The following is a 27,670-nucleotide window of genomic DNA, read 5'->3' on the forward strand; positions in this document are numbered from 1 at the left end:
GCTCATTAATGAGGTAAGGCATCGTTTCATATTTTTATAGACCATTTTGATTTACGTTTCTGTGAACTGTCAATTTTTATGTTTTGTCTGTTTATCTATTGGGCTCTTTGGCTTTCATCTATTGTAGTTTTTCACCTCATGTATTTTAAATGTTAATCCTTTTTTGATCAAACAAACGCACTGTAAACTCCTGAAAACCTCTCATTTGTCTTTTGTCTTTGTTCATGGTGACTTTGGTCATATTGAAGTCTTCAATTTTAATGTGGTCTAATTTATTCATCTTTTTTGTACTTTTTAAAGAAAGAAACCCTTTCCTGAATTTTCTTCTAATAGTTTAAAACTTTTCAAATAACTCTCAGCCGTAAGTCCATGTGGAGTTTATTTGCAGTACTTCGTGTATGAAATAGAGAACTAATGTTAATTTTCCAGTGGTGTGATGCTATGTATCAAAGTTTGTACTGTGCTGACTTATTTGTCATCACCCTTGTCCGGTACCAAATTTCCAAAAATGCATAAGTTTCTTTCTGGACTTTTGAGTTTATTCCATTAGTCTCTATATTCCTACTCCTCTATCAGGCTGCTTTATCATGTGTTTTGATATCTGTGGTATAAGTCCTTCTTCTTTGTATTCTGTCTCAGAATTATGTTGGCTGTCTTCAGCCTTTTTAATTGTATATGAATTTTAAATTTTTTCCAGTTTTATTAAGATATAATTAACATACATCATTGTATAAGTTTAAGGTATACAGCATAATGGGTTCACTTACATCTATTGTGAAATGCATATGAATTTGGGTTAATCTGTTAATGAAATGCTTCCTTCCTACCCCTTTCAGCAGGTCCTTTTCTCCCACACCATTCCTACACCAAAGGTTTGGCCTCCAGCTCCAACCCTACCACCCAGCGACTGCCTGTTCTTGGGCGAGCATCTGACCTCTCTTTAGTTTCCCCCTCTGTCAGATTTGCTCTGCCTATCTCACAGGGCTGTTGAGCTAATCAAATGGGATAAAGGTGTGAGAATGCTTTGGAGAGTTAAAAACACTAAGATAAAGTAAAAAAAAGTAGTTGAAAACAATAATCTCAGAACTGGCCTGAGATAAAATGTGAAATTCAGATTATTTTTTCCTTAGCTTTTTGCTTTCTCTGCCCTTCCTGGCTCTTCTTTTCAACCCAAATTTCCAGGGTCGCGAGGCACAAAGGTCTTCTATCAGGGTAGACTTTTCCAGATAATGTTTTAGGGTCAATTTGTATTCAGAAGGCTTGGATCCAACTTCAGACTCTAACTTTGTGACTTAAGGTAAGTCACTCAAACTCTCAATCTCTTATTCATCTTTAGGCAATTTCTTCCCCAAGTAGTATTGTGAAATCTGAAGAAGTAATGTTAATGGAAGTGTTTGGTAAAATGCGAAGCCTTATAACAATCAGAAGGTATTATTATGCTCTTGCTGATGTTTACATATCAGAAAGAACTTATGGGAAGGCAATGATGTTTACTCTGTTAAAGTGCTTTGCTCTTGCCACTTGAATCCAGACACACAGGAAAATCAAACCCATTTTATCTGTAACTGGCTCACTCAATACAGTGTCTACACAGTCTTCCACAAGATATAGGAAGTCCCTTTCTTAAGTACCATTTCCTTTAGTCTTTACAGCTGGACCTGTGGAGAAGGGGGAGTGGTTGGGAGTCCACCATGTCTGTCTGGACAATCAGAGCTACTCTGGTGCAGGGGCTGGGCTCAGCAGTGACAAGAAAGAGAGAGAGAGAGGGACAGAAAGAGAGAGAGTGCAAGGGAGAGTGCACCAGAGAGAGTTCAAAGGTGGGAACAAATGATTCGCTGTACCCTGTTTACCCTGTTTGCAAATTCCATTCCATTGAAATGAACATTAAGGTCAGCTTTGACGTTCTGGGAAAGGGCTTCCCTTGGAGTGAACATATGGCAATGCCCCGGCATTTTTCCCACCTTTGCTATTCAGATGACTGGAGCATCTTTTGCTCCTGGGCTCAGATCAGACTTGGGCTTAGGCCAAATGACATTCACGACTGTGGCCCACCTGTGTAATCTAATACAGAACATCCTTTTCCTTAGTGATTAAGTTCCTGCCCTTTCCTCAGTTCTACTGAACCAGGATTTCTCACCTATTCTCTAGCAACCTCCATGGCTAATGCTGAACTGTATTGTTTTGATTGGCAGTCTCTGCTAGAAGCTACTGGAATCCTTCTAAGCCAATATCAGCTTCACCACCCCTGCCCTTAGCCTCTGCCAATGTCCACTTCTCTGCTGTGGTTTGTGCAGTGTCCTGGATTTTTGATATGGGATTGGATCTTAGTCCCCAGAATTCATGGTTTGCCTGTTTTTTCCTCTAGGGTCCATACTATGTCTGACCCAATCTCATTCTCCTTTCCCCATGTGACCCCTGCCTGCTCTTGTTCTCATGTTCACGGAACATCAGCGGGTTGGCTCTCCTTCTACACCCTGTTGTGTCTAGTTTTACACAGTAGATAAAGCACATGACTCTTTTCCTTCCATTCTGTAAGTTCTGAATATAAGACCACTGTGAAATGTGTCAGGTAACATTCACAACAGACTACAGCTGACTTTGTTATTATTATTATTTTTTCAAATGTGGACACGAAACTTAGGAATAGGTGTTCCAGTAGAAGCTGTGATTGTCTGCTTAGATCCTACTTCATGAATGAGGAATAAATTCACCTACCCATTGGGAGTTGCCTTTGTTAGAAGATAGCTGACTTTCGCAAGGCCACACCACCTCCCTGGGGCACCTATCATCCTGTCACAGCTTGATGTGATCATAGCAATCAGAAGGAAAAGAGTTTAAAGGTGAAGACCCTCTTGACAACTCTGAAGGGCCATTTCAGTCTAGCACTCTCCATGGCGTCATCTAAAGCTTTGTGACAAGCCTACAGCCACCTCCTCTGTCTGTGCATTTTTACCTCCTTCCCTTCCCTTGTGGAGGTTGATCCTGAGAACATTCTTACTTCCCATACACAATTTTCCATATAGAGTTGGATTCCTGGACATCCTAATCTGCAACTTTCTTGCTCAACTAACCAGCTCTCTATTGACTCATCAATTCATCCTCCCCATGGTAGACAGAAAAATGTCCATCTCCACCTAAAGATGCCCATACCCCAGTCCCCTAGAATCTGTGAATGTGTTGTTTTCTAAAGTAAAAGAGATTAAGGTTACTGAGCTCAAGATAGGGAGATTGTCCTGGATTATTTAAGTGGACCCAATATAAACACATGATTCCTTAAAAGCAGAGGAACTTTCTTGGCTGTGGTCAAAGGTGTGACTTCAGAGAAAAGATCAGAGGATGCAACATTGCTGGCTTTGAAGATAGAGGAAGGGGCAACAAGCCAAAGAGTACAGGGGGCTTCTAGGAGATGGAAAGGGCAAGAAAATGGACTCTCCCAGAGTCTCCAGAAAAAGAGTGCAACACCATCAACACTTTGGTTTTAGCCAGTGAGAGCCGTGTAAGACTCCTGACCTACAGAGCTGTGAGATAGTAAGTTTATGTTGCTTTAAGCCACTAAAATTTTGGTAATTTGTTATAACAACAATATGAAACTAATATACCCCAGCTGTCATCTTAATGCTTACTCATTTCTATGACCTTGGATATACCTGTGTGAGCCTTAGTTTTCTTATCTGTAAAGTGGTTATTTTTGATAATAAACTTGCAAAACCCCTTCCAACTTGATGAAGTTCCTTACTTTGCAAGATTTATTAATCAGGCAGGTGTTCACTTGTTTGTTTGATGATTATACTGAGACAAGTGCATGTGAGATGCTATAGGAAGAAACAGAATGACCATGCACCCGGGTCAGGAGTGGCATATTTTTTCTCTTTGTCTGATTCCTCCAGTCTGTCCATGCCAATTTCTAAATTTTCTATTCCCATAACTCCTCATGGCCATAGGAAAAACACATTTCAGCTGCTAAACAATTTAGGAACCAAAGCCTGGGCACTACTGGATTTTGTCATTTTTACCTCTATTAGTTGAATTGAAGATACATTTAAAACTTTTTAAATTTGTTAAATAATTTGTTAAGAGTTGTAGGTAGGAAGGTTAGAGGCAGGATCAAGCATAGCAGTATCCTGGTTGCTGGTAAAAGTTAACTCAGCCTTCAGGGAAGTCCACCATTTTTAGGATTAAAAGAAAATGTCCTTAGCCTAATTTTTGTTAAGAGTAAGTATAATGAAATGCCACTGTAATTAAAATCCTTATAAACTGACTAGACATAGTTTTTGTGAAAAAAGAAAAAACAAAACTGGACACTAAAAAGGAATGAAAGGGGAGACTTATCTGTCCCCTTCCCCCCCAATGGGGAACCAATACAGTTGCCACTTCATTAACTACTCTGTGTTTAGAAAAGCTGAGCTGACCACAAAATAATAGTGGTAATGGCACTGTGATAATGATGATTCTCTACTATGTTTATCTAGCACATAATGTTTTTCTAAGCACCATCTATTTTCTTGTTTGTACCTAGTGTTCCTGTAAGAAAGTGGGGGAGGTGACTGGGGTATGCACCATCCACTTGATATGACAGATGAGGCATCATGGCCTGTGGAATATACAGCACCCTGGTGTCAACACAACGGTCAGCAGCAGGTGTGGGCCTGATGGCTGCTCTCTGAGAAGACCCAGGGCCATGGTAGCTCATTGCTACTGGCAGTTGGAATTGCCCAATGCCGAGTCAAACATGCTCTCCAAAGACCCTATACTGCCAAGCCAAGGCTACTGGACACAGCTTTCCCCCCTCTCAATAGAAAGAATAAAGTCACTAAAGAATTAGTCATTAATGTTAGCTGGGGAAAGGCCAAAGAGTTGAATGGGGGACAAAGGAAAACCTAGGAAACCTAGAAGTGGATTCCAGTCTGTCACTGTCTCAGTAAGGTTGGTGACCCTGACCATTGGTGTCTCCACATGTGCCAGAGTGGATAAAAAGTACCCTTTTCCCTCTTTCCTGGGTCCCCAAGAGACTCATATTTCTTGGAGTAACATCCATGAGCCCTGTAGATTATGGCCTTGGTAAAATGACATCACCAGCACCATCACTACTTGCCCCTCATTCTACCCCTTAACTGAGGTACAATTTGACTGACTAAACTTAAAGGAGGCAAGACAAGCTGAGGCCAGTGGTACACAAAGGCATCCCCAGTTCATCTGAACAATGAGGGGTGGAGACTCAGTCTCCTCAGTGATTCTACTTCTTCCATGAGGCCCCATTTTACATTTGGTGTGGTAGTATCATGTTGACTTAAAAGACCTGGGTTTAAGAGCCAAATGGCAACTCTGACTAGGCTATGATGTGATTTTGGTCAGTAGCACTTAGTCTCCATGACCCAAGAACTTTCTAAGACTATGATTTTTCCTGACAGAGCCCAAGATGTATTTCTCCCTGCCACAGAGTGGAGTTTTGGGAAATTCCTGCCAGTTAACAACCAACCCAAGGCTTCTTTCATCAAGGTAGGGCCCATGTGACTAGTTCTCTCCAACGAAATGTGATGTGTGTCATCTGTAGGCCATGGTGAGAGGAATTGGGCATGGCATCTTCACTTTCTCCTTCCTTGCAGACCAAGTAGATGCAGAACGACCTGCATAAAACTCAGAAGCCCTAGAAGATGGCGGAGCCACAAGGTAGGAGGCACCTGGATTGCTGAATTGCCCCTTGGACAAACACCCACTGGGGACTTACATGAGGGAAAAGTGACCTATTGTTAATGAAACTGGCAGTTAACAGTAGATATATTTCAATATTAGATCATAGATTCCAGAGATATAGGTGTAGGTTTTAACCAAATGTTTCAATTGCTTTGGTTGTCACATACTTACAGTCAAAGATTAAGAAAGTATGTTAGTGATGGTCTATAGGCCTGCCTGTAAAGCAAGTTCCAGAAAAAATGTTTAATAGTGCAGTTTGTTTAATATAAAAGAAAAATGTAGCTAGTTAAGCACAAAACAAGGATAGCTTAAACAATAAAAAAGGTCACTAGATGTTTAGTTTCTGCCTTTTGCTTTAAAGAGAATATCACTGACATACAATTATGAGAGATTTTGCAGAATCTTGGTTTCTCAACCTGGTTAGACCACCTGACCACAGTGACAAAGGCATCAGACAAGGTGACATCAGAAACTGAATTAATCAGCCCAGAGAAAACCACTGAAGCTTACACAAGAACTATCAATCAGCTTTACCCTAATCCTTAACTCTTAACCCTCAATCTCTGCTTTTAAATACCCTCGATTCAAAACTACTGAGGAGTTCAGATTTTGATCATTAGCTTGCCATTCTTCTGGCTTGGTGTTGCCAATAAACTTCTTTAATTTCTCCTCTGCAATACTCAGTGTTCAGTGTTTGGCACCACCAAGATTTGAGTTTTCTCTCTCACATCAGCTATTGTACTATAGATCCCAATAGAAAAGGATCCACCAGTATTTCAGGCCTGGCTCTAATCCCTTAACATCTTGGAAACCATTGCCTTCCCCATGAATGCCAGCTCACCCATCCTAAGCAGCTTTCATTGTATTCAGTACAGGCATAGATCAGCTGTATAAGTGTCAAAACAATACAAAATCTATGCTTGGTAAAACAGTATTTTTTTTAATCAGTAAGCAATCTGAAGATAACATTTACATGGCTAGACAAGTTATTCCAGCCCTGAACCAGTGGCATCCCAACACAAGCCCTCCTGATGGCATTATATAAGAAAATTAATGAACTGTAGGGATTATAAATGAATTTATCTTCTCACTCACCCATCCCCTCTTTTTCAAATTTACAAATATGTTCAGCAGTGCCAGATCTTTTCACCCATCTTTGACATGTAAATAGAAACCACACTTTTGGATTTTTGCAGAGAAGGTGGCCACGTGGTCATGCTAGCTTGTGGTCTGGAAGCAACCAGCATTGAGCTGGGAAGACGCTGGCTCAAGGGGAAGAATTGTCTTATGGGACCCAGTTCTCTCAGGCAAACCACAGTTTCCATGTGGTTCTGGAGACTTCAGAGGAAAAAATAATTTTAGTTTTCCATGGTAGCCTATTTGGTGATAACGGTTGTTTTAGAAGACACCAACACAGCAACAAGTTCTAGAATGTACTCACAATGTGTTTGGTCACGGTGGGATGGACGGACTCTTGAAAGGGTCTTGTGAACTTCTGTTTAGTCGACTTCAAGTAGTAAGTGAGAAATAGTGCTGTAAAGATAGACAGTGGAGGTCAGAAACAAGAAATCTAGAGGATTTAAATGGCTTTGTTTTTTAACTTAATAACAATTACCCCTTTCAAAATTGTAAATAATACATGCTAATTTTAGAAAAAAAACAGAAGATATAGTTTAGACAAGAGCACATAAAACATATTTGTCATCCCATCATCCAGGTATAGCCCTATTAATCCATGGAACCCTTCCAGATTATTTCATAAAGATTTATTTATATATGTATGAATATATGTTTTCTTACTATTTTTAAATAGTTTATAAAACTGGGATCATACTGCACATGTTGTTTTGTGACCTGCTTTTCTTTCTTTGAATAAAATGTTATGAATATCTTTTGTCAATAAGTAAACTTCAACTGCGTGGTAGATGACCTCAAAGATCTCGAAGATCCCTGCCTGCTCACATCCACTCACTGTTTAACCCACTCCCCTGCAGTGTGGGCTGGACCTCTGCCTTAATTCCAACCAACAGGATATGGCAAGAGGGATGAGATGTCAGTTCTCAGACTGGGTTTCAAAATGTCTCTGGCTGCTGCCTTGCCCACCTTCTCCTTGCCTCTGGCTTGCTTTCTGTGACAAAGCCAACTGCTCGGTTATGAGCTGCCCTACAGAAAATAAGGGAGTGAAGTGGAGGCATGGAACTGAAGGAGACCTCCAACCAGCAGGCTTGAGGAACCGAATCCTACCAACAACCCCTTGACTGGGTCTGAAACTGGATGCTCTCCAAGTTAAAGCCTAGAAATGATTCAGACACCTTGACTTCAGCTTGTGAGAGGACCAGAATTAGAGGACCCAGCTCAGCCCTGCCCATAGATCCACAGAAACTGTGAGATAATATATGTTTGTTGTTTGAAGCTGCCAAGTTTTGGAGTAATGTAGCCATAGATAACTAATACAAACCATGCGGTTTTTAATAGCTGTTTGTTATTCCAGTGTAACGGTGTACCATAATTTACTCAATCTTTTATTGTCGCTCATTCTGGTATTCTATTTATTTTATTTCTTATAAACAGGACTGCCATGAATGTTGCTGTTAGCTAAATCTTGGTACACATTCTTCATTCTTTCCTAAGGATAAATCCTTGAAGTGGAATAGCTGAACTTCAAAGGGTTTGTGCCTTTTAAAGCTTTTGAGATGCTATTTCCCAGTTGTTTTCTAGGAGGACTGTACCCATTTACACCCCTGCTGGCTGTAGTTTCCAGTGGCTGCCTGCCCACACCAAAGCGTTTGTGTTTCTGAAGCATATTTTTGGTTAATTTCCACCACTGTGTCTTGGGCTCTGTCTCCATGCAAACCAGTTAGAAACAAAACCAAATACAAATACAAAAACCCAAGAGTGAAGACTAAGGTTGAATCTTCAAAAGTACTAGATAATTTGAAGCTGAACAGTTTATTCAAAGTACTATTGTTTTGAAACCAGTTAGATGGCTTCAACTGCTCTCCAATTGTAATCGTTATCTTTCAGTGAGCAGTGGACTTCTAAAAATGTGATGACACTCATATCCTCAAAGACTTAGCAGGAAAACAACACTGGTTAAAGTCAACATAAGAAAGGGATTTTTTAAAAAATCTTAGCTTATTTCAGTCATGCAAGGGCTTGTCAATAAATTCAACTTTTTAAATTGCCAAGCTGGATGGACTGAATTCAAAAGCTATATTTTTGCGGAAGCATTTCACATCCACAGATACTACCACCATTGCTAAGCTGCAGCTTCACTGTTGGGGAAGAATAAATATTTTAATGAATGCTATATATTTTAACAGGCTCTGAAGCCTGCAGTTGGTTTAAGCTAAGGGTGCAATTTCAGGCATCTAAATAAGTAAATAAATGAGGAAGAAAATCCATGTTAATTGCAGTAATTTGCAGTACTTTCAGATTCTTAATTAAGAAATAAAATAGGATTCATTACCCATGCCCACTGTAGATGGCATACATAGATCACCATTATGATGAGACACAAGACCTGAAGTTATTGCCATAAATGCAATGACAGAGAGAAATCCCTGGCCAAAATGTACAGGAGCAAAGAGAGAGGAAAGAAGGCCATGCAAAATGCCTGTTCTCCAAAAGTGCTCCTCTTTCTGACTTTGGGATTGTATTAGCTCAAAATATCTCACCAGAGCCTGGAGTCCTGCCCTTCCCTTCTAATCTTTGGGATAGATTTTCCTCTCAAACCTCCTACAAAACTTCTCTGAGCCTGTCTGGCCACCTTGGTAGTTCAATTCTTCCTTGATCCCCTGTCCCAGGTCATTGGTGTGCCTGGAATTTGGGTGCCTGCCTGCCTCATTCTCTCAGTGAGGGCTAATCTTCTTCTGCAAAGGTAGAAAGAGAAGAACTTTTCTTAAAACCAGAGGCATTCTGGCTCATGCTGTCTTTTGAAAATTAAGCATTAAATTATATTAAGAAGAGCGTATAATTTATAATACCAAAAGCACTTTTGACAGGAACAAATGCTTAACTGGACAGGATACCAGACTTAAACTGGGACTATTCTGGACAGACCAGGATGCTTGGTGTCCCCAGTGAAAACTCACCTAGGGCTACGGTGGGGATGGACATGGTTTTCAGGCAGGTGAGAGGGAGTTCACTTTGCTATTGTGGGCTGTAGGGATGACATCAATGGATGTCTGGGTGAAAGAGCATTGATACTCCTGGCTGTGGGCGGAGATGGCTGGTGACCATGCTTTTGTTAGGAATACAAACATGGACTGTAGTGTCCCTCTCTCTGGCTCTCTCTTTCTTACTGTCCTGCCATCTTAGTCTTGCCAGCCAGCATTGGACACTACATGAGCAGTTGACATGTGAGTGGACTCCATGTCTGTTGACATGGGCAGCGCAGCAGTGAGAAAAGGTACAGAGCGTGAGCAAGTTGGAGGCGTCTGAGAGACTCAGGATAAAGGGAAAAAATGAAGAAAATCATCCACTGAAGATCTCTAAAAGGAATGAGGAACACTGTCTGGGATTAGACATTAAAGAGTTTTGAGTGAGTAGGACAGTTTTGGTTTTAACCCAAGGAAAATCAGACATTAACACAATACTTCTCAGGTACCTATTATGTTCCATATAGAAGGCAAAAGAATGGTCTGTGACATACTGCTTGTTCTCAAGGGACTTAGGAGTCCTTGAGTCAAAGGCTCTGAAAGGGAACCGGAGAGAAACCTGGACTCCACAGCTATTCTGACTAAGCGAAGCTGATCTTTCCTTGGCTCACACCCATGTTGAAGACCCCCGTGGAATCTGCAAGGGCTGAGATGGATGTCTGCATCTTGTGGTGTTTCACTTCTCTAAGGAGCCTTCCTCCTGGCTGCATCTGGATGGGGTCCCGACTGTTGTGGGACCCGAGGGCCTGTTGCTGAGGGAAACGTGAACAATTATCAGTACATTCCTTACCAATACAGGGCGCAGGAAGGAGCCATTTTCTGCCTTTATCTTTCTGATGATTCATGTATGGTAAAGAAGATACAGAGCTTTTCCAATTTCAGAAGTAAGCCAAGGAGAAACAAATTCAAAATGCATCCATAAAAACTAAAGCTGGAAATCAGACTACAGAGGAAAAAAATAATATAAAGTGTTCTTGTAGAACTCACTTTTCACGTGTGCTAGGTGCTCTGACTTGTCTCACTTAGTGAGTGGCAGCAGGATTCTAAGAAAATATAATGAAAGATGGAAGACAAGTGAGCAGGAGATCCCTGAACCATGAGAAGCACTCTGGGAAATGTGCCTGGTTATGCTGTTGCAAGGAGAAATCAGGAGAATTAGTCGCTGAAGCTATTTTAAAAAGAGGCCTTAAATGCAGCTCTGTCTCAGCTATTACATTTGAGAATTTTTCATTCTTTAATTTATTATTTCCATTTAACAAGTACTTATTGAATGCCTGCTTTTCTCTAGATAAAGTATTAGGTGCTGGAGATTCAGAGGAAGGAGGACAGGGTTTTACAGCCTTTTAAGGGACTTCTGCTTTTAAGGTGGCAGTCTGAAGAGAGCCCTGTCCACTTCTTTCTGAACTCATTCCAAAACGACAAGGAAAATGAGCAGCAGAAATGCAAATTTCACCTTTGTGGAGGAAGGGCTTCTAAATGAAATGAAATTTTACCCAGCGGCAGGTAGACGTTGAACGATGTCTGCTTCTGACGGCCTCAGACAAGGCTGACAAAGAGTTTATCAAAGAGGTCAGAACCGACGCCATCTTCGGAGGAACAACTGGTCTATGGAGAGTGGACTGCCTGGGGGAGCATCCCTAGACCCTGGTAGGATCCATCTAGAAGCAGGGAAGGCAGTATATATAAGAAAATACCTCAGCAAGCCATCTCTGCAGGAAGCAGTCTATTGGAGAGGCAGATTGTGAAGATAGGTTCAGTACTAATCAGTCTTACAACTGCCAATCTCTTGTTTCTTCTGGGAAGAAGGCGAAATCAATGTGTACACATACACATGTGTGTCATACAGGGCACCCTGCACATGAAAGGGACCTTCTGCTGAATGGTATCATGGCTCATGGCCGGGCCCCAGCCCCATGAACGTTCTGCAGAATAGCTGGTTAAGAACAAGCTTGTCTCTGTCAAATGTGAGTCAGAATTACACAGCATCTATTAGAAGAGCTCTACAAAGATACTGCAAGAAAAGAAGGTAAGGATTAGAGAAAACAAATAGACAAAGAACACATAACCAGATTGTGTTGCCATAGAGCCAAAGGAAACTGCCAAGCAAATTAGCGTAGACAAACAACAACAACAAAACCCTTAATGAAAAAGATCACTTATATAAAATAAGAGCTCAAGGAAGAAATGTCAAGACAACTGAAAAAGACAAACAACGAGCTACAGGAGCTCAGGAAAGAAGAGGGGGTGCATAATGTCATCATAGAAATTAGGAGCCATCAGAGGCAAAAATAGTTAGGTAAACACTGCTCAAAACAAGCAGGTTTAGGAGCAGGACTGGTAAAGTGAGCCAAACAAAGTGGAAACGAACAGTTTAAAGGCTTATATAAAGCACATGATAGCTACAGAAATGAAATAGATTCGGTAGACATATGTGTAGGCACAAACAGGCCAAGCCATACTCAGCGAGGAGTGCTGGAAAGAAAAGTAGAATAGAAAATGTATCTGGAGAAATAGAATTATAAAGCAGTTTCCAGAAATAAGATATTTAAGTCTACATACAAAGCAAAACCAAAACATAAACCGTCTCAGGAAAAGCTGATACAGAACTACCCATCCAAAAGGTAGAAAAAGATCCTTTTACCATTCCCAAAACACAAAAAACAAAAACAAACAATATAAAACTAAACCCAAACCAAAATTTCTTTTCTAAGCAGGAAAATTAGGTTGGTTTCAGAGTTTTCCACAGTAACATGCTATGTCAGAAGACAGTGGAACCATGCTTACAAAATCTCATTAAGAATTAAATTAAAAAATCTAAAAATTTCATGCTTAAACTTTTGTTTAACTACTCATGCTGCACTAAACATCGAATAACCCAGAAAGTGTGGTGACCAGAATCTTGTCTGGAATAAAGTAGAGGCTGAACTTTAACCAACCAGTAGAGAATGGAAAAACTATGGCAGAAAGAGTGCTGCTGAGTTTTTAACAATTTGTTTTGGGGTTAAGACAAAAAAAAACAACCAAAACAACTTGTTGCAATTATGGTTAGATAAAAGAATGTAAAGTGCAATAAACCATTAAAACATGAATTATGCTGAAACTAACAAAATTTGCCAGGGAAGGGTAGAGACAAGGTGGGAGGTAGCCAAGACTCAAAACAAAGACTCAAGACTTAGACCACTAAGGTCTAATGAACCAAGGAATGAAAAAAAACTCTATTAAAATTATAAAGTTAAGACTAGCAGAATTATTGTCATTGTATCATCATTGTCACCACCACCATCTTCATAACCATCAACTAGAATTGGGTAAAATAAAAAATGAGCCGAGGGAGAAGTAGGTAAGTTTTATCATCTTGCAGAGCTACTAAAGGTGCGGAGGATTAAGTATATTCAGTATTATAAGGGTAACCACTTCAAGAATGAAAAATATTAAAACTTTCTAAACTACCACTATGAACTCACACATATACCAAATTAAAAACAAAAGAAAGCATGGATCATAAAGTAAAGTAAAAGCAGAAAGCACATGGTGTTAAGACTAAGTCCAAGCAAATCTATTGTATCAAAAAATAAAAAAGTAAAAATGTATTTATCAAAAGAAATAGACTCTCAGCACAAATTACAAAGCAAAACAAACAGCAATTTTCTGCTGTGTACGAGAGACACAGAAGAAAGTAACTGGGGAGCTGCAAGCCAAAGGGTGGCCAAAGGCTGACCCAGCAAAGGCGAACAAGCACACGGAGCAGAAGCGAGAGACCCCGATTTCAGTGTCAGACACCTATGACCGAAGGCTGAATTCAGGGCACAAAACAGTAAACCACACAAAGATGGGAACTTGATTGCAATCTATAGTGATGTTATAAATATGGGTATTTATGCACCAAAAGAATATAGCAATAACCTTTGTTAAGCCGAAAGGCAGTACATATAAAAATAAAGGCAGAGACATGACTAGTAAGAGACAAATCAATTCCCTCTGTTCAAAATAATCAGAGAATGCTTCAGTCATATCACACTTCATTTTGGGATTATCAATACTTTCTAACTACCTGTTTTTGTACAAACAGCTACAAGAAAAATCTGACAGTGTCTCACCCTTGCTATAAAGCCTTCTATAGCTCCCCAAACCTGCTGCATAAAGTTCAAGTTCCTGGGTGATCTGGCCCCTGACTAGTCCTCCAGCCTCCTCCCATTCCATGTGTTCAGAAACACCCCCATGTCTCTGGGGGTTCTCTTCCACATCTCCTTGTCGTGTCTAACGCTGTTTCCTCTCTCTGTATGCGCTATGCTCCCCCTGACACCAGGTGGATATAACCATTAAGACTTCATGGACATGTCACTTTTCTTGGAAGCTGTTTTTGTTTCCAACCCTCCCAGGTACAGGACACAGTTAGTACACACTTAACGCCTCACAGTAACTAACCCAGTTCTTTAGGATTGAGGCCACTGTGTGACCTATCTTTACTCCACAAGTCCCCTCACTCCCCACATGAAATTAGGTACTCAGTCCTGCCATCTCTTCCCCTATTTCCGAAAATATTTTTCAGTCCTTCGGCAACCATGTGACCATCGCCCCCTGCATTCCTGAGCTCCTTTTCTCTGAGTGTCTTGCCACCGATCTCACACTCTCCTGTTGATTCAACGTTCAGCACCTGCAATCCACCTTCCAACACACTTGGTCAAGCCAGCTTCTTTGCCCCAAGGTCGCTGATGCGCTCCACTTCCTTTATGATCAATTCCTTTATCTGGTGTCAAGGCTTTCTGCAATGGGCATAATTCCCTTTCTAAAATGAGTCTCCACCCCCATCTGATTCACTCTTCTCTCCACACTGACAATCCCTTTGACCATGTCATGCACACAGACCATCACTATGGCCATCCTGCCCTGCCCTTAATTATGTTCCCCGTGTCCTCTCTCGGTTTCTCTGCCTCCCTAACCAGAGAGAACCAGCAGGGGCCCCCCTCCCTGGTCCACCAGCCCATGGAGCTCTACTCCGAGCTCTTCAGACTTTTATTATCAACACCCCAGCGTGGCTTTTACCATAATCCATGCTCTGAGTTGCACTTATTTGTATGTGCTTATCTCATTTGCTAGACAGTAAGCCTCAGGAACTCTTCTACTTCTTCTACAATAGCCTCAACATCTTTCAAGGGGCTGAAGCTATAGTAGGTGCTCAGTAATCATACACGATCTTTAAAAAACATGGAATCACTTGCTTCCATTGATGTTATTTAGCAGGACACCAGCTCACCTACGTCCCGAGTCTTAAACCAGCCTCCTTCACTGCTCCTCCCTTCCAGGAAGATAATGACCCGATTTCTGTCATTTTCTAATTATTCACTTAACCTAATTAATTACAATAGAGTTGCTTAATTTTTTAAAAACTGCTTTTCTATTCATCATCTCGGTGGCCCCTCACATGATACTGTTTTGTGTGCAAGGCGGGGATTGTCCGCTGATTTTGTAAATGGGGAACTACGGTCAGCGTGTCACCAGTATACGCGAAGCCAGACCTCCAGCTTCTGCCTCTAGTCCAATGCTCTTCACATCAGAGCAAGCTGTGTCTCTTCTCTAAGTTTCTAGAACTTCTCTCTGGAAGTATAAATGTGTGTTTTTAAAACATCAATTTTTTTGTTAAAAATTCTTTTCATGTTGCTTTTGATTTCTCCTTCCTAGTGAAGATACTGCCTTCTCCCCTGATGGTAAGCATTCTTTTTCTTTCTTGAATGATGTCCCCACTTGGTCCCCCTTTGGTTCTCTTAGCTTGAGTTTCCACTTAGCCCCGCCCCCCTCTGGAGAACCGTTCTGGCTTGGTGCCTCCTGCCTCCTTTCAAATTGCTCCTGTTCCTCAGCTCAGAGTTTCCTGCAGGGCGGCCCTGGCTGGCTAATGAAGAGCTTCTAGCTGAAGACACTGCTCCTGACCAAATCTCAGGGTCCTGCGGGGAGGCGGGGGTGGGGCTAGGAGAGGAAGTCCCAGTCCTGCTTTGATTCTTTGGGCTCAGAGGCAGGAGGCATGGCTAACACAGCTCTGGCAAGCCCTGCTACTGGATGGTACCTGGTTGTGTTTTAAATGATCCCATTCCCTTCCACCCCAACACTGTATCTTTTAAGTAATCCACTTTACCTTCCTCCAGGAGAGCTTAATCATATTGTGTGTTTTCCTTCTCCAAATTGTTCAGTGGTATCACTTTATAATTTGCAGGGGTGGGGAGAGTAATATTGAGCCCCCCAGGCATAACAGAGTAGGAGTGACCTTTTATTATGCATTTTGGAGAAATGCTGGGGAACCACCTAGCATAACTGTCCATTAAGTAAAGTGGGTTTTAAGTTGTCTCAATCCTAGTAGCAGTTATCGATTATTTCCACCGCACCTACCCCTCACCGCCTCCTCCTCTACTAGCCATAGAGGGAAATAGGTAACTCAGCCCGGGTACAGTGTGGAAACTCACCTCCGTGGCTATCACAATGGCCCAAGGGGTGGGCGTGTTTCCCAAGCTCAGCCAGCTTGAGCCCTTTCCTAGGAGTTGCAAAAAGCAGGCAGAAGAGGGGGCCAACCTTCCCATCTGGCTATTAAACTGTCAGGATATGAAGCTGTAGGGGCTAATGGCAACTCCTCTTCAACAGCCAATTTGAGGAAATGACACAGCATCCACAGAGATACATAAATGAAGATTGAGGGATGGATGGTGTGAAATTCCCAGTTCTAGTTACTCGTGAGGCTAGGTCCCATCCCTGGTTTTCTAGGAGTTGGCTACATATGCCTATAAATCACCTTTTATTGCTTAAGCCAGTTCAGCATGGCAATTGCAACCAAGAGAGTCCCTGCCAATATAGCCATTTGGTCTGTGACTTCTCCCATCACAGGTCCCCGATGCCCCTGTACTGTCCCTCAGCTGCCCAAGACCAGGTGTTTTTACACAGCAGCATTGGGGGCTCTTTGGGGGTTGATTCTTGCTTGCCCTTGAACCCTAAAGGCCCTTCCAGAAGGATGTGGTCTCATCACTGGTAGATAAGGCATAAAATCCTTGTGTCCCTGCAAGAATTAGAGCTCCACGAGGCAGGGAACTCTGCCTGTTTTGTTAGCTGTGGTGGCCATCTGTCTGGACAGGGCCAGGCCCAGAGTGGATGCATGATGCATATTTGTTGAATGAAAGAATCAGTGAATGTGGCCATTCATTCATGCACAGCACCTCGCAAAGGGCTGAATCTAACCCTCTACATCCTGAATTTAACCTTCTCCTCTGTCCAGCCTCAACCTACCAGTCTAGCTTTGTCTCTTACGGCTCCCTACCTGGTCAAAGAAACTCCTAGTGTGAAGTAGAAGTTAACCTGACCATGGCCTATTTCTGCAGCCTCCATGCCTTTGCTTGGGCAATTCCATCTGTCTGGAAGGCACTTTCTCCCTGTACTTCACAACTTCAAATTTTGAACTTATGCTGTGGGGCAGGCCTGTCCCTCCCAATTCAGAATGGATCTCATGCCCTGCTGAACCCTCAGTGTACATCTTTCAGCCTTCCCCCTCCACCCAAGCTTCCTCCTTGGAAGCTTGTTTCCCAAGCTCAGCCAGCTTGAGTCCTCCTTGGAAGCTGCCTCCTTGGAAGCTTGGGAAACACGCCCACCCTTTGGGCCATTGTATTAATGAGAGGTACATGCCATCTCTCCCCTAGTAGCTCCAGGCTCCCTGGGTGCAGCACTCCTGTCTCTCTTTGTCTTTGTTCATTGTCTTTTCCTTCCGTCTCCCTCTTCTCCACCACCCACCTCCACACTTTCCACCAACCAGGCCCTAGCAGAGTCTCACACCAAGTGGATGTCTGGTGAATATCATCATGTGGTACAAGGCTCTGTCTGCACAAGCGCCAAACAGTAAACTCTGGCCCAACTGTGACAAGCCCGTGGAAGCCACTTGCATGGCTTCTCTGCAAAGAGGGGCTAATAAACTCTAGGCTTCGTCGGGGTATGGCTGGTAAAACACATGGCTTATGCAAAGGGCTTGCTTAGCCTAATTCCTGGCACTAAATTAGGTGCTCGGTAATGTTGGTGGCTGTTATTGATAGGTCTTAGATACCTAGACAGCCAAGAGGACATTTTTCTTCCCATTTCCCATCTAGTGAGGCTTCTGACATTTACAACCTGACAATTACCTGCATTTCATACCTTGCCTGTGGCTTCCCATACACCTACCCCCTTCAAGAGTCCTCCATGTATGTCTATCTCCCACCCCAGTCAGCCAAGCAGCCATTGGAGTCCACCCCTCACCAGGGCTGCCCCACCTTCTAGGCCAGCAGAGGAGGGAAGGAAAGGTCAGCCCCACCATGGACTCACCACCCATTCACTGCCCTGCCTGAGCCTGAAAGAGATGGGACAAAACCAGGATGTGAGGCAAGCCTGGCTGCTTTCACTAAACATCCTTTGCTACAGGAGTGGTCAACAATGAGGCCGGTGAAGAAATGGACCTGGTTTGGGTGCTTTCTTCTATTTTCCCTTCTGCACATGCGTGCAGCAAGATCTGGAAGTGATGCTTCTCTCACCATACTCCCTTTAGCTCCTGAGGCTGACAATGGGCAAAGCTCTAAGACAGAGAACACTCGGCCTTATCCTCTCTTTTTGTGTTCCCTTTTTTGTGTTTCTGGCTCTCTTCCCTCTATCCCAGTCCACAAATATGTTTCTTTCTTTCTTTCTTTTGCTGCTAGCTACGTGATCCCCATCTCTTTCTGTTCTGTTGTTTCTCTAGCTATCCCTTCATTGTCTGTGTCTGCCTGTCTCATCTAATTCTCCCTTCTCTCCTCCTGCCCTCTGCCTTCTCCCCACCTCCTAAAGCATTTTGGCTCCCAGCATTCCTTCTCATTGCTGTGGTGCTGCAGTGGTGAACAGGGGACCGTCTATCTGTCAGAGACAGGCTCCGCCAACCTCGACCACCTCTCTCCCGCTGCTGGCAATTATCTGGAGGTTGGCACGGGGCCCGGAAACTGCTGCTTGCACCGCCCCGTGGCTCAGGGCCTGCTCCTTCACGCCAGCCCCCTTGGAGGATGGCTTGGTGCCGTGCCCAGGATGTGACAACCTGCAAAGGTCACACACACTTCAAAAAAAAGATGGACTGTGCTACGAGTAGACATTGGGCAGGCTAGCAAATGTCCCTCCAGACTTTCTAGCATTTCATAGAAGTGAGGAATGAGCAGCCCAAAATAGAAATTGTAAACCACACACAGCACTCCCCAACACACACACACCCCCCCTTAACATTGCATCCATCCCAATTTTAATTTTTACCTTTTTAAAAAGGTAACATTTGAATCTCCCTTACTTAAAATATTATAGCTAATTCACCCACACAACTTCATTGAAAGGTGACAGTGTACCTGGTACTTCCAGGCTGGGAACTGACCTTACATTTATAGGATGCTGTGCAGTTTGGTAAACTGAGTCACAGCTGTGACTTAACACTCTCTGTCACTCAGAAGCTAATAGGGTTTTAGAGCCTAAAGGGACCTATGAGGTGATTTAAACCCAGCCCTTCAATTCTGGAGCAGGGAATTCTGAGGTCTGGAAAGGCTGACAAAATCACTCAAAGTCGGCCCATTTGTTGGAAGGACGGGCCAGGCAGGAGCTCAGATTTTCAGGCCGCTGATAAAGTGTATCCCACTGCCCCTGCTGGGTGGGCATGGTGAGACGGCTCATCTTCCAGGACGACACATGACTTTTTGCCCAGGTCACTGGGTTATTAGGTCTTAGAGGTCCAATGCTTTTTCATAGCTCATTTATTTAAAAATATGTCCTTTCAGCCAGTCAGCTAACCTCATGAGCCACCTTTTCTCCATAATCAGAGATATTGAGAAAAGGGCAGGCAGGGCTGATCCCTTTATGCTGATTTGAGCCTTTTCATGTTCTGAATGTGGAGGCCCTTTTCATCAGAACTGCAGCAAAACCCAGGCATGCTGTGTTTACTCGTGGTCAGTGGCCTTTGGCTGGGGGCTAGCTGTGTGTCATGTGTCCATGCCATGCCAGGGTGCCCTGGACCTGCTGAGAGCAGGGTGCTACATCACACATCCTCTCCCTCGGACACCTTTGTGACCTGGGGTTTAGTGACTTGCTAGCCATCAGCTTCATAATAGGGATTTACTGACGTGCCCTATGGTGCCACCTCACTCCCATGCAGAAAAGCCCAGGGAAATAGAAGTAGGCAAACGGGGTCATAGAGCACCCTACAAACCTGACTGTGACCAAATCATGCCTCACTATTGGGTCAAGTGTAAAGTTGCAGATTGAATGGCCTTGGTTGTTCCCCGTGGCCTTTAACAATACAATTCCCCTTTAACAATAAAAGCTGCCATTTGTTGAGCCTTGGGGTCTTTGCACGCACTGTCTCCCTGAGTCCTCACTGCCGCCCTGCAGAGCCAGGCCCGTCACCGCCGGCTGCTTCCCAGCGGAGGCTCAGGGAGGCCAAGGGCACAGGGCTGCCGGGTGAGGAAGCAGGTGTTGAATTCAGGCTTATTCACATTTTAAGTGTAGGACTGGGATTCAAATGTTAAGCCACCTGCTTCCAAAGCTTTTCCACCACACTGCTCTCAAGGAAGTACACACTACCATTTCCAAAGCTTTCCTACTAAATAATTAAAACTCCAGAATGCTCCCAGTCCTTAAAGTGATACATTTCAATTACCCGGAACAGCCACTGAGGCAGAACAACCTCCCTGACTATCCTCTTCTTTGACTCCGTTTCAAACTGTCCATCTCCAGCCCTCAGGCTCTGCGAGGCGATTCATATCTCCTGCATGGCAGTTTCACGAGGGGGCCCTAAAACTAGGGAATTTACTGCCCCGCTAGATGGCCCGGCAGACCCTCGTCTGCTCAGAATGCAGGATGAGACCTGCTGAGGACTCCGTGGAAAGCCGGACCTGTTCCAGCGAGTCCGTGGACTCTAAAAGTCTGCGCCTTTGGTGGGGTTTTATTTTCCCTTTCGATGCCATTACGGGGGACGGTTGAATAGGAAATTCCCTACAGTTCAACAGACTCCAGATTTATGGAGTAGTGTGAAAATATTTGCCCTGTGCTTGAAACTGCTGAAGAGGGAAAAAGGAATGTTGTTTTCTACGGATTTATGAAAACAGAAACATTGATTTGTTTTGCTTGGGGTTTGTCACTCTTTTAATGGTAACTTGATGTTTTCGGTGCTTTGAGAGAGCCGTGAGTCTCGCAGGTAAGATGAGAGTCTGGGGAAATTGGGCGGTTTGTCTCAGGCCCTCTCTTCTTCACCCTCCGCATCCCTCGCACCCCAGGTTTCCTTTTGAGGTCTCACCTGCTGTGACCCCAGTGTTCTGTGTGCCCACAGACTGTCCCCAAGAGGGAACAATCTAGCATTAATTCATAGCAATTACGAAGCATTGATGGATCACAATTCCTTTTGGATAGTTTTGTCTCTTAGGAAATGCCAAAGATGAGTAAATGCTACTAAACTAAGTACACTCATTCTCTCAAATGAGGTCATGTTAGGCACTTGAGAGATGAGTTCAGGTGGAATTGGGAGGCCTCTCCATTGCCCTGCATGTTGTTACTCAGGCAGCGCTGGGCTCTGCCTAAACGTGAGGCCGGCTCTGACCACAGACGTGGGTTTTGCTTCAGAACTGCCTCTTTATAGAGTCAACATTATTTGAGACACTTTGATCTTAAATATCTGTGTGAGGCTTTCTAGCAGAGTTGAGGGATACGTCCCAGGGTCAAAAACATATTAGACTAGGTCTTTAAAAAAAAAAAAAGGATTAGTCCGGTGCTACCGAAGGATGGCTGAAAATACTGCTTCTAGCAGGGAGGGAGAAAGAGAAATGCAATTCTCGTTATAAATTGCTCAATTACACCCAAGCTAGGCGACTCCTGGAGATGACCCTGTCACTCAGATTCACTCTCACATTCTCCAATGTCCCTTAATGCAAAAAAGCATCCCTGAGAAGTGGCCACAGTAATCCCCTCCCTGTGAAATTTCCTCCAATGCAATAAAAACTTCTAGCCAACTCCAATTTACCTCTGCACATTTGTTCAGCAACCATGGGCCACTGGGACCAGCAGGTTGTCAGTGCCGGGAATAATAAGAAACAGAACAACTCAGGAAGGGTGGAGCAGGAAATAGAAAATAAGGGCAACGTGAGTGGAAGAGAGAGGTGTGCTTTGGGGGCCAGAAAAGATGAATGGGGGAAAATAATGGAGGACTTGGATGCCTCTGTGAGGAAGGCAGGAGGTGAATCCTGGTAGGCAGGATCAGGGCAGGTGCCTAGAGCCTCGACACTATGGGAAAAGGTTTGCAAAATATTCATTTGGCCTCCAAATAAATTAAATAAAAGCAAGCCAAAGCCTTCTCTCTCTCCAGCTTCCAAGTCACACAGTGATACCCAGAAGGCAGGAGCCAATAAAATCTTAAAGACACCCAAGGATCAAGTCCACACATTCCAAATGCTTCTTAGGGTGAGTGCTTCTACAATAAAGCAAAATGAATTTACAAGCATCTCATTAAAGCTGCGGGGAGGGAGACTGTGGAAAGTTTCTAGGGAGGGAGGGATGGTAAATGGAATTAATAGCACAGACCTCATTGGTGACCATTATTACTAATTTAAGATATGTAAAATGTTATTAATATTTTCTTTATTCATGTACAGTCTTGGTTGTTGGTTTGCATCAACTTCCTTAGGGCTTTCTTAGCTTTATTTTTTATAGTCTAGACTTTCCAGTTCTCTTTTCCCCTAAGTTGGAACTTTCTCAAAGGAAAATTCTATTGTGTGGGGGTTTCAGGAAGAGTCAGGAAGATCCCCTGAAGCACAAATTCTGGGCTGGCCCTACCCCGAGGTGGAGCGAGCAACCCTGGTATGAACAGGTGGGGACAACACCCCGACAGAAAGACTTCGGTGGGAGGGTACAGCATGCAGGCAGTGGTGGGGAGGACAGGGGAGAGTCAGTGTGTGATTTGCGGAGTGCCCTCAAGGAGAATTCTCAGCCATGGCCTTCTCCTGTATGCTTGTCCCTGGTGGCTGCCTGGAATGCGCCATGTTGGAATCATCATTGGTTTAAGGAAACATTATTTCCTGTCCGATGAGAATATGGTTGAGATGGTAATAGGTCACTGACATCTTCATGCAAATGGCCTCCCAATCCTTCAGAACCCGATGGTTCTATCAGAACAGTTTTGGGTATTAAAGGAAGTTGGGAGAATATAGAATATAGAGCCCCGAACTAGTGACCAAATATGGTAGACGCGGGTGTGAGCACAGTAGGGCACTGGGGCTGATGGGAAACAGCTGAGGGTGAGAGGAAAGAGACGCAGGCAAGGGGAGGCTAAAGATTCCAGGGGCTGAATGCAACCATCTCCAGGTCTCTGCTGAATTCCTCAAGTTCAGTAATCTTATAGCTGGGGCAGGAGAGGTCTTCACCACACATTTATAGTTCTTCTAGTGGGGAGCTTTTCCCTCAAAGTCATGATCAAAGCCACCCACTGACATGAGACAGGTCACGGGGTGAGAGCTTCTAGCTTCCAAATCTAGTCCCTAAATGTCAGAACTGGAAGAGGCTATACATTCCTTGATTCCTGAATGTTTTCTGAACAGCCTTCTACCAAGGGCAGGGTGAGGCTCCCGGGAACAGAATGTTGCAAGTTGTGGTCCTGGCCCTCCATGTGCTTTCAGTTCAGCCACTCACCTCCCAGTTTCCCCAGCTGAGGGACGGGAGGCCCAGGTGGGAGGTGACATATAAAGTCACACAGCTTGCTTGAGGTGGAGAAGACACACTGGATATCACAAGATGGTCCTCAGTGTGGCCATGTGGGAAGCTCTCCAAAAGAAAAGCAAAACCTCTCTGAAGAAGGAAGGTGAAGACACCGTGAGGACAGAGTGTTTATCCCTCTCTAGAGCACCTGGAAGTCAAATACACCGAAGTCCTGTGAAGCTGTGGATGGAGCTCAGAGAATGCGTGATCACTGGCGCCACTTCCCTGTGGAACTTGGGAAAGGGCTGCCCTAGGGAGCTGAATGGCAGGTTAGCTTCTCCTGCTGAGATGGTGCTCTGTTCATTGCTGGATGGAGTTTGCCGATCACTCATAGAATCACTTAGCTGACCTGCTGCACTGACAAACTGAGGGCTGACAAAAGTCAACCCATGCCCAGAACCAGGGGCAGCGCATGGTCCTCCCATCTTGGATCTTCCTCCACTATATAGAGAGCACCTCATCACATTTGTCCGGTTTTACTGTCGTATGTACCCCAAGGTATAGTTTTCTGTTGCACAGTATTTTCACTTGCACTGAACATTTTGTAGGTTTTCTAATTTTACCAGGACTATGCAAGGTCATGAGACAGTGTCATTTCACACACCACCCAGATTTCCGGTGACATAACTTTATCCCGATTCTGCTGTAACCCCTCAACAAGCTTACAGAGGCGCTGGGCTTTGAGACTGTCCTGTGGCAGGTAAAGGTGCTCTTGGGCAAGTTAAAAATCTCTCTGGGTTGCAGCTTATTATTCTGCAAAAAAGGAGGATGGCCTAGAAATATTCTAAACTTTCTTCTAGTTCTAACTTAATTCCCCCATGTGGGACTGGCTGAGGTGTGGCTGAATTCAGTGCATGGCTAGCTGATCATTTCAAACACAATACCAGGAAGAGAAGATGACCATTTTGTTGGGGAGGGGAATGAAGAGATTTGGTGGAGGAGGGGGGCTGCCACAGCCCAAAGGGAAGGGCTTTTCTCTTCCTCAGAGTTACCCCCTGAGTGTGGTTCCCTACCCAGAAGCCGCAGGCCACCCTGGGTTTTGCTATGATGCCAATTCCCCTTTCCTAATGTTCCGGGAAGAACATTTCATGGAACACAAATCACTGGTCCTTCATCCTGTGACAGCAAATGGAGACTAATGATCGAAACTGGGACTTAAGAGATGCTTTTACATTAGTCCCTGTTGCCACAGATTTGTTCCAGAAAGCTCCTTTGGGCTTCTCAGTCCCTGGCCTGAAGGCCTCACCAGGGGGCTGCAGGAGGGCAGATGATAGGGCAGCAGAGCCTCTCCCAGGCCAGTATCTCTTCCACGTCTCTCTCCTTTCATGGCTGAAGCCTTAAGTCCCCAGAGTAGCCTCTCTATACCTTCCTCACACCCAGAGCAAACCCCAAATGTTGCATTAACTCCTCGGCACTTCTCTCAACACTGTTCTCTCAGGGGAGCTTGCACACGCACATCCTCAGCTCCCCTGCCACCTCTCGTGGGGACTTTCAGTTCTTTTTCTTAAACATATTTTATTGATTATGCTGTTACAGTTGTCCCATTTCCCCCACTTCATTCCCCTCCACCCTGCATACCCTCTCCCACCCACATCCCCCCCTTTAGATCATGTCTATATGTCATAAGTTCTTTAGCTTCTACATTTCCCATACTACTCTTGCCTCCCCCTGTCTATTTTCTACCTACCATCTATGCTACTTATTCTCTGTACCTTTTCCCCTCTCTCCTCCTCCCACTCCTCTGTTGCTAACCCTCCATGTGATCTCCATTTCTGTGGTTCTTTTCCTGTTCTAGTTGTTTTCTTTGTTTTTGTTTTAGGTGTGGTTTCTAATAATTGTGAGTTCGCTGTCATTTTACTATACATTTTTTTTATCTTCTTTTTCTTAGATAAGTCCCTTTAACATTTCATGTAATAAGGGCTTGGTGATGATGAACTCCTTTAATTTGACCTTATCCGAGAAGCAGTTTATCTGCCCTTCTATTCTAAATGAAAGCTTTGCTGGATAGAGCAATCTTGGATGTAGGTCCTTGCCTTTCATGACTTGGAATACTTCTTTCCACCCCCTTCTTGACTGCAAGGTCTCTTTTGAGAAATCAGCTGACAGTCTTATGGGAACTGTTTTGTAGCTTATTGTCTCCTTATGCCTTGCTGTTTCTAGGATTGTCTCCTTCATTTTAACTTTGGCTAATGTAATTATGATGTGCCTTGGTGTGTTCCTCCTTGGGTCCAACTTCCTTGGGACTGTCTGAGCTTCTTGGACTTCCTAGAAGTCTATTTCCTTTGCCAGGTTGGGGAAGTTCTTCTTTATTATTTGTTCAAATAACTTTTCCACTTGTTGCTCATCCTCTTACCCTTCTGGTACCCCTATAATTCAGATGTTGGAAGGTTTAAAGATGTCCTGGAGGTTCCTAAGTCTCTCCTCATTTTTTAAAATTCTTGTTTCTTCATTCTTTTCTATGTGATTGTTTCTTTCTTCCTTTTGGTCCAGTCCATTGATTTGAATCCCAGTTTTCTTTCTATCACTATTGGTTCCCTGTGCATTTTCCTTCATTTCACTTACCATAGCCTTCATTTTTTCATCTAATTTGTGACCAAATTCAACCAATTCTGTGAGCATCCTGATCACCAGTGCTTTGAACTGTGCATCCAATAGGTTGGCTATGTCTTCGCTGCTTAGTTGTATTTGCAGTGGAGCTTTGATCTGTTCTTCCATTTGGGCCATTTTTCTGTCTTGTTGTACCTGTTATGTATGAGGGGTGGAGCCTTAGGTGTTCACCAGGCAGGGCAATCCAGTCGCTGAGTTGTGACACTGTATGTGGGGGCAGGGTCTGAGAGGGAACAATGGTGCTTGCTCTGCTCTCTGTCAGATTTCAGTCCCTTTTGCTGCTTCTCTCAAGGAAACTGGGCCCTTCTGGTGCTGATTCCCGGGTGGGTGAGCTTGTGTACACTCTAGGACCCTGTGGGTCTCTCAAACGAACTCTCCTGTGAGGCTGGGAGTCTCTTCCGGAACCTCAGCCTCCCACAGGTGTTTTCAATCGGTGTTTTGAGGCTTTATCTCCTGGTGCTGGGATCCTGGGTTGCACGGCCTGTCTCACTCCCCAGTTTCGCTTAATTTATCAGCGCATGAATGTGGGACTGCCAGGTCAGCCAACCTCCTTGCATGCTGTGCCTCGCTTCACAATCGCCGCCTCACTGAGTCTGCCCCTTGCCAATCCGTGCCCGGGGTCTGCCAGCTGCTGCCTGCGTGCTCAGGGTCTGCTCGCTGCCATCATGCACACCCAGGGTTTGTCAGCTGCTGCCTTGCATACCTGGTACCACCGCTTTTTCTTGCCTCAACCCTTCTCTGCCCGGCTGCCCAACTCTGCCCCTCCTGCTGGTCTGGATGAATGTGTCTATTTTAACTGCTTGGTTGTCAGACTTCCATACAGTTCAAGTTTCTGTCAGTTCTGGTTGTTATTTTGTTTCTAAATTGTTGTTGTTCTTATTCTGGTTGTGCGAGGAGGCACGGTGTATCTACCTACGCCTCCATCTTGGCCAGAAGCCTCTGGGCTTTCAATTCTTAATCCTCAGTTCCTCATTGGATAACATGGGAATCCAAGACACTCCTCCTCCCACCACCAGGAAGTAGCTACTTTCATTACCTCCACCTTACAGAGGGGAAGATGGAGGTGGAGTGAAGGAAAGAGACTTGGCCAAGGTCACACAGATGGGAAGTGTCAAAACCAGAGCTGGAACCCAGGCAATCCTGCTCCCCAGACTGTGCTCTTGACCATGTGCCTCTTCTGCCAATCACAACTTCCTGGTCCCCAGGAGCACGCTGCCACACAGTGATTCTCTCTAGCCTGCTGTTTTTACATAATGCTCCTAGGATTTTAGAAGATTCCCAACAGCCTCTGGGCCTCAGAGGCAAACCAGGCCACTTTCATTAAACTCCCTTTGCCCCCAGAGTTGCCAGTGGTGAATCCCCATGAGGAAATGGAGCTAGCTGGGTGCTTTCTTTTCTTTTCCACTCTGCATGTATATGAAGTTGACTTTGGATGCCCTGCATGGGGGCAGGAAGAGAGGAGGCATGTG

At 44.1% G+C, this 27,670-nt stretch overlaps 1 protein-coding gene across 1 annotated transcript in view; it reads right to left on the reverse strand.

Moving 5' to 3' along the window:
- The window catches only part of LOC118496670 (urea transporter 2-like), a 359,977-nt gene that overhangs the window by 131,041 nt on the left and 201,266 nt on the right, over positions 1-27,670 (reverse strand). Inside the window, exon 2 of the mRNA XM_036009097.1 lies at positions 7,133-7,224. The gene's annotated coding sequence lies outside the window, so the exon portion shown is untranslated. The remainder of the gene's footprint in view (positions 1-7,132; positions 7,225-27,670) is intronic.

Source organism: Phyllostomus discolor, chromosome 9, assembly GCF_004126475.2.
Source record: "Phyllostomus discolor isolate MPI-MPIP mPhyDis1 chromosome 9, mPhyDis1.pri.v3, whole genome shotgun sequence".
Lineage (NCBI taxonomy): Eukaryota > Metazoa > Chordata > Mammalia > Chiroptera > Phyllostomidae > Phyllostomus > Phyllostomus discolor.